At 43.3% G+C, this 6,305-nt stretch overlaps 1 long non-coding RNA gene across 2 annotated transcripts; it reads left to right on the forward strand.

The window, feature by feature from the left end:
- LOC110389771 lies at positions 1,333 to 5,592 on the forward strand. Of its 2 annotated transcripts, none has more exons than XR_002433371.1 (3): positions 1,333 to 1,417; positions 4,273 to 4,409; positions 4,558 to 5,582. It is a non-coding gene; the product is annotated as an uncharacterized LOC110389771 (long non-coding RNA). The 2 variants fall into 2 exon arrangements; XR_002433372.1 differs by lacking the exon at positions 1,333 to 1,417 and adding an exon at positions 1,421 to 1,508 and having other exon boundaries at positions 4,558 to 5,592.

Consider the following 6,305-nt stretch of genomic DNA (forward strand, 5'->3'; position numbering starts at 1 on the left):
TGAGGATGAAGTAAATCTCGCAGAATGAGCACAGAGGTGTACATTTTCAATGTGCAATATGAATGTTATAGGTTAAATCCACTGCTTTAAAAAAAAAATAATGCAGCTGCCGTTATGGTAAGTCAAGCATTTAAAAATGTCTTGGAGGACCTACTCCTCCTCTCTATATGCAGAACTTACATCATAAATCATTACTAACTGCTTGCCACTAGAGGTCATGTGTTTGTTGATGGAAAAAAAAATACAGTGGTTGATCAAATTTCACTCATTTTCATTCCAACAAGGAACCAAGTAAAAACGGAACAAAAAAGACTCACCTCCGGGAAACATGGAAATGAATGTTTCTGAAAATATGAAATAATTACTTCTTCTGCTTTCATCTGTTCATTAGATTCCAACAATAGATAACAATCCATGGAACTCACTATGTAAGAAATTAATGACTGATAAAATAATTTGTCACATTATCACTGAATGTTCTTCTAGGTCAAAGAACATCGAGTTTGCAGAAAACAAACAAGGTTCAACAGAAAGGAAAAAATTACGGCATTATGGCATCAGGATACAAACAGAAGATGCTTTGAGTTTTCACACTGGCAGTTTAACAATGTGAATAAATGCAGAAATTAATTTTAGGACACCACTGTAACCCCTTTACTATCACCAACCATGTTTAACAAAATGTTACATTAATACATTATGAATACACTTAAATATATAGCACTACAAGATAAGTTGGTTGGTCTTCCCAAGGATAAAACATCATGGAAGTGAGAATAGAAGGTCCACTACTTAAGTCTTTATAAAGATAACAAGAAAGTTTTGCCTTTGGTATACATTCAAAACAGAAAAAAAAATGATATTCGTGCTTTGGGCACATAGTATTGGCAGAGACATGGGGCAGAGTAAGAGCTGCATTACTTCAATTAGCATGGATAAGAGGCACTAAAGCTGTGCGCACTCCAAGGTTAATGTTGGGCTGGCTGAAGCACATGACTGCCCTGAGGCACGATGTAATTTAGAGGTACCTTGAGTTAGGAGTTAGGTCAGAGCCTACAGCAGAAGCGTGCATAGTTACCGGTTTGCTTTGTTTATTTTCAAAAGAATAAATATGTTAAAGAAGAAAGAAAACCAGATCATTTTTGCATAATAGTGTACTTCTCTGTATTGAGCTTACATGCCAAGGTTTTGGTAGCAGTGGGCTGCAGAGGGACAGCGCCCAGCAGGGCCCTGTGTCACACCAGCGCCTTCCAGCTGCTCCAGCTGGGCCCCGCCACTGCCCCAAGCCGTGTCGGAGTGGTGCCGGGAAAGCTGCGGCCTGTGGGAAGCACGCGGGGACCGCTCGGGGGAGGACGGCAGCTGTGGGAGGGGCCCGCGTGGGGCAGCGGCACTGAGGGAACGGGGACAAACGGCGGAGGTGAAGTGTCACGGACTGACCATAGTCTTCATTCCGTATTCCCCTGCACTGCTTGGGGGTGAGGAGGTAGAAGATAGGGGTTGAGAGGAAGGTGATACTTGCTGATCTCACTGCTTCAGCCTGTTATCAATATGCAATAAATTATAGAAATATCCCTTATGCTGAGTAAGGTTTGCCCCATGATAGTAACTGATGAGTAGTCTCCCTGGCCTTTTCATTTGAGATTTTTCAGGGTATTTTCTACCCCTGTTCTCATTAAGATTGGGATTTTGAGAGTGGTGTGACGGTGCTTGGATACACACAAGTGTTGAACTGCCATCCAAACAGGGCAGTACACTTGGAAGAGGTGTTAATTGATTATTTGAATATCATAAAATAGATTAAAATTCAAGATTCAAGGTTTCTCTTCACTGGAAAAAAAAATCCATCTGAAAGGAAGAGATATAGATCGCTACAAAAGTAATGCCTCCTATCTATTACCGTGGATACAAAGAGCACAATAACACTACTTGATACTGCAAATTTTCCCTGGCCTGGAAATCTTGGATGAGGAACAGAATAAACCCACATGATTCAGGTGGAAACTGTTACTGTTACTGGACCTGCTACTCCACCTGGACTGCCACAAGTCCATGGGGGCAGATGGGATCCACTTGAGCGTGCTGAGGGAGTTGGCAGAGGTGATAGCCAAGCCACTTGCCATCATCTATCAGCATTCCTGGTCAACTGGAGAGGACCCAGAGGACTCGAGGCTTGCCAATGTGACCCCCATCTACAAGAAGGGTAGGAGGATAAAGAGGATCTGGGGAACTACAGGCCTGTCAGCCTGACTTCAGTGCCAGGAAAGGTTATGGAGCAAATCATCTTGAGAGAGATAACATGGCATGCTCTAGACTGCCGGGGGATCAGGCCTAGCCAGCATGGATTCATGAAAGGCAGGTGATAACCTGGATGAGGGCAGGGAGTGTACTCTCAGTAAGTTTGCAGATGACACCAAGTTGGCAGGAAGTGTCAATCTGCATTGGGGTAGGATGGCCTTACAGAGAGATCTGGACAGGCTAGATTGCTGGGCTGAGGCCAGCAGGATGAGGTTTAACAAGACCAAGTGCCAGGTCCTGCACTTTGGCCACAACAACCCCAGGCAGTGCTACAGTCTTGGGGCGGAGTGGCTGGAAGGTGGTTGGAAGACTGCGTAGAGGAAACGGACCTGGGGGTGTTGGTTGATGCTCTGCTGAACATGAGCCAGCAGTGTGCTCAGGTGGCCAAGAAGGCCAATGGCATCCTGGCTTGTATCAGAAATAGCATTGCCAGCAGGAGCAGGGAAGTGATCATTCCTCTGTACTCAGCTCTGGTGAGGCTGCACCTCAAATACTGTGTTCAGTTTTGGGCCCCTCACTACAATAAACACATTGAGACCCTGGAGTGTGTTCAGAGAAGGGCAACAAAGCTGGTGAGCGGTCTGGAGCACAAGTCTTATGGGGAGCGGCTGAGGGAGTCGGGATTATTCAGTCTGGAGAAGAGGAGGCTCAGGGGTGACATTATCACTCTCTACAGCTAGCTGAAGGAAGGTTGTAGTAAGGTGGGAGTTGGCCTCTTTTCCTATATAACTAGCAATAGGACTAGAAGGAATTGCCTCAGGTTACACCAGGAGAGATTCAGGTTGGACGTTAGGAAATACTTGTTCTCCAAGAGAGAGATCAGGCACTGGAACAGGCTGCCCAGGGAGGTGGTGGAGTCACCATCCCTGGAGGTGCTCAAGAAGTGTTTAGATGTGGTGCTAAGGGACATGGTTTAGTGGGAAATATTGGTGATAGGTGGATGGTTGGACTGGATGATCTTGGAGGTCTTTCCCAATATTGGTGAGTCTGTGATTCCCACCTACAGAATACTATTTTTCAACATACTCACCATCATTAACCGTGCAATTTCACCAGTGATGAACAAGAGCCTGCTTGTCACATTAATAACAATCTGCAGCATTGGAGGGGACCACTTTTGCTGTCGCCACTGCTGAAATATACCACCCACTGCCTCACTGTTCTCACATCCTCTGTTTGGTCTCAAACGTTCCACAAGTATTGATGAATGTCAGTAGGTGCCATTTTTTTCCACCTAGAGGAATTCAGTGACATACTTTTGCTTCATCCGCACTTCCATGTCAGACATCATTTTGTCAGACTGCCCTCTGCTGCCGTCTGCCACATGGCAACAAAATCTAATGCAGTATTAGTGGGAAGCTTCACCCTCTACTGCCATACCACCATCATCTGCCTCTGATGTCATGGGCCAAAGTAGTAACATAGGAGGCATTACTTTTGGAGCAGCCCTCATATTAATTGAAGAAAGGTAGCACCATTTTTAACTATTTTGAGAAAATTCCATTCTACACTAAATAACTGAAAATGATGTGCTACCATGGTAGCTCATCACCATTATTACTGTAAGATTATCCACAGAGGAGAAAGATTGATATTTTGATTGCCATTGTATCAGAGTTGAAGTCATGGAAGAATATGGCATCTGAAGCACTCCATGAATACTAAAAAGTGGCCTGGAAAATGTGTTGTAGGAATCCAGTATAATCTATGTTGTGTCTTATTTTATTGCTGGTAAAGTCAATGGAAGTGTTGTACTGATAAAATGTGTCATTTTTCTGGGAGATAAGCGTCTTACAAGGAGATAGTGGGTTTGTGTACCACTTGATCTTCAAATGAGAGGAGGATATCACACAGGATATCCACTCAGCTTCAAACTTCTTTTACAGATATGTCTTTTCTTCCTATCCCTAGCCCCCAAATTATTTACAAGGAAGAAACTATAGTTTTATTTTTTTTTACTTCTCTGCACATTCACAGATCTTATCTAGCATTCCTATGTCCTATGTTCATGTCTGATCAGCGACCATGACAGCATGCAGCAGGAGAAGTCCAAGGATTTTCGAGACTACAGAAACTGCAATGGATCAAATATAAGGCTGTAAAGTTGGAAGAAGGTGACATATTATTCTTGTTCCACAAATAGTTTATTTTATATAGCACAGTTATTCTTTAAAATACTTGTTTGCCTCTCTGCAGTATTCTGATGTGATATTTATGACAGACTTCAGAGTTAACCATCAGTTTCCTTTCTTTCCTTTCTAGACTGTTGTTTCCCATTCCCGCTTCACAGGAACTTCAGATCAGAAGAAGACCTCACAGATAAGGATTTCTCAAGTCTTCACTCTAGTCAAAATTTAATCAAGCTCCATCTAAAGAATTTTATAATTCATTCAATCCATTAGAAGTTCACTCTGAAACTTTTGACTTTGCAGACTAAAAGCCTTCTAACTTCCAAGAAAAAATGAATTATAATCATCAGAGATGAAGTGTTACGGACTGACCACAGTCCCCATTCCCCATTTCCTATGACTTGCATGAGCACATTTGCATTTTTAGGAGCAACCTCCATCTAGTTCAGCAGATCATTCACCTTACTTACAGTCTACTATTTTAACTCTGCACTCTAGATATCTTCCTGTAAAACTGTTGTGGATTGACATTTTCAGGTGGGTTGCGTATCTGCTCTTGAATGTCAGGAATTTAAACTTATTTCATAGTTTTGAATTGTGTCTCATATTAAAGCAGTTTATAACATTTATTTGAATCTACTTCATTTCTCTGTAAACGGCTTGCTGAGGAGTAACAGAATCACTCAGGCAATACAACCACTACATCGTATTTTATTGCTTTCACTCTGCCTCTCTATCTCTGTGGCTTTTTGTTAAAATCTGTATTTTACTAGCATGGCATAAACCCTCGAGAGTTCATTCCTTTAATTCTTTGGATCATTCAGACTACACCTAGACCAGATAGCACAGTACTATTCCTTTGTATTTTCTTAAAATAGATTCTTGACTTCAGCTGTGCACATTATTTTCCTTAGTCAGCCCCACTTCTCTTTTTCCCTTCCCTTCTGTCACTTTCCTGCGACGATAAAACCAAAACCATTGGCACGGGGCGGGGGTGGGGCAGTATGTGAGGTAACAAAAAACCCTGAGCAGATCGAAGGAAGATTTTGTTGCATTAATAGTATAATTAGTTAGCAGTTTACTGGATTATTCTTACTACTTCAGCACTCTAGTGAAGATCAGGATGCTATTTCAAGTGACACATCTTTTACTGAAATTAAAAGAAAAAATCAATTAAATGCAAACCAATGTGGTGGTGGTTTTTTTTTCTCTTTTTTTTTTTTTTTTCAGAGGGCCATCTCTATGTAAGCTCATAATGATTGCCTGAAAAGGTGTGCTTCCCTCTGACAAGCTGTGACACCAGTTGGGAATTCAGGACGTCTCCACTTTCAGCTGTATTTCACTTGTCTCTAAATTGCGTTGAGCTCTTGAAGAGGAAGGACTCTGCAAACCTGTATGGCCCTCAGTTACCGCTGGTGGTGGTGGCTAATTGACCCCTGGACGCCTTCCCTGCTGCTCCTGTACAGATTGATGAAATAATTCCCACTGTAGGCACAGACCAGCACTGCCTGGCGCACCTGACAGAGCCCCATGGCTGTGCCTGCAGCAGAACCACTGGCTCTGAATCTGGCGGCTCCTGCAGCTGGAAACTCTACCATACTTCACAGGAATAATATTGTCTAAGGATGACATTTGCCAACGGCAGGTCTTTTTGTAAACGGGTTTCCACATCCAGGATGTGTGCTAACGCTCTTACCTAATTCTGGAAAGTACCGTATCTGGAAAAACATCGTTTCCACTTTTCCCAGCTGTGCTGAAGAACGCTTTGCAGAGCTCGGTCTCGGTGAAGCGCGCTCACGAGGCCTTTCTCCGGGTCACCATCTGTTACTTCCATCCCCCCGCCCCCCACTGGGCTGCCGAGCTTCGCCCGGCCTCGCGCCG

The sequence above is a fragment of the Numida meleagris genome, chromosome Z (genome assembly GCF_002078875.1).
Source record: "Numida meleagris isolate 19003 breed g44 Domestic line chromosome Z, NumMel1.0, whole genome shotgun sequence".
In the NCBI taxonomy this organism is placed as follows: domain Eukaryota; kingdom Metazoa; phylum Chordata; class Aves; order Galliformes; family Numididae; genus Numida; species Numida meleagris.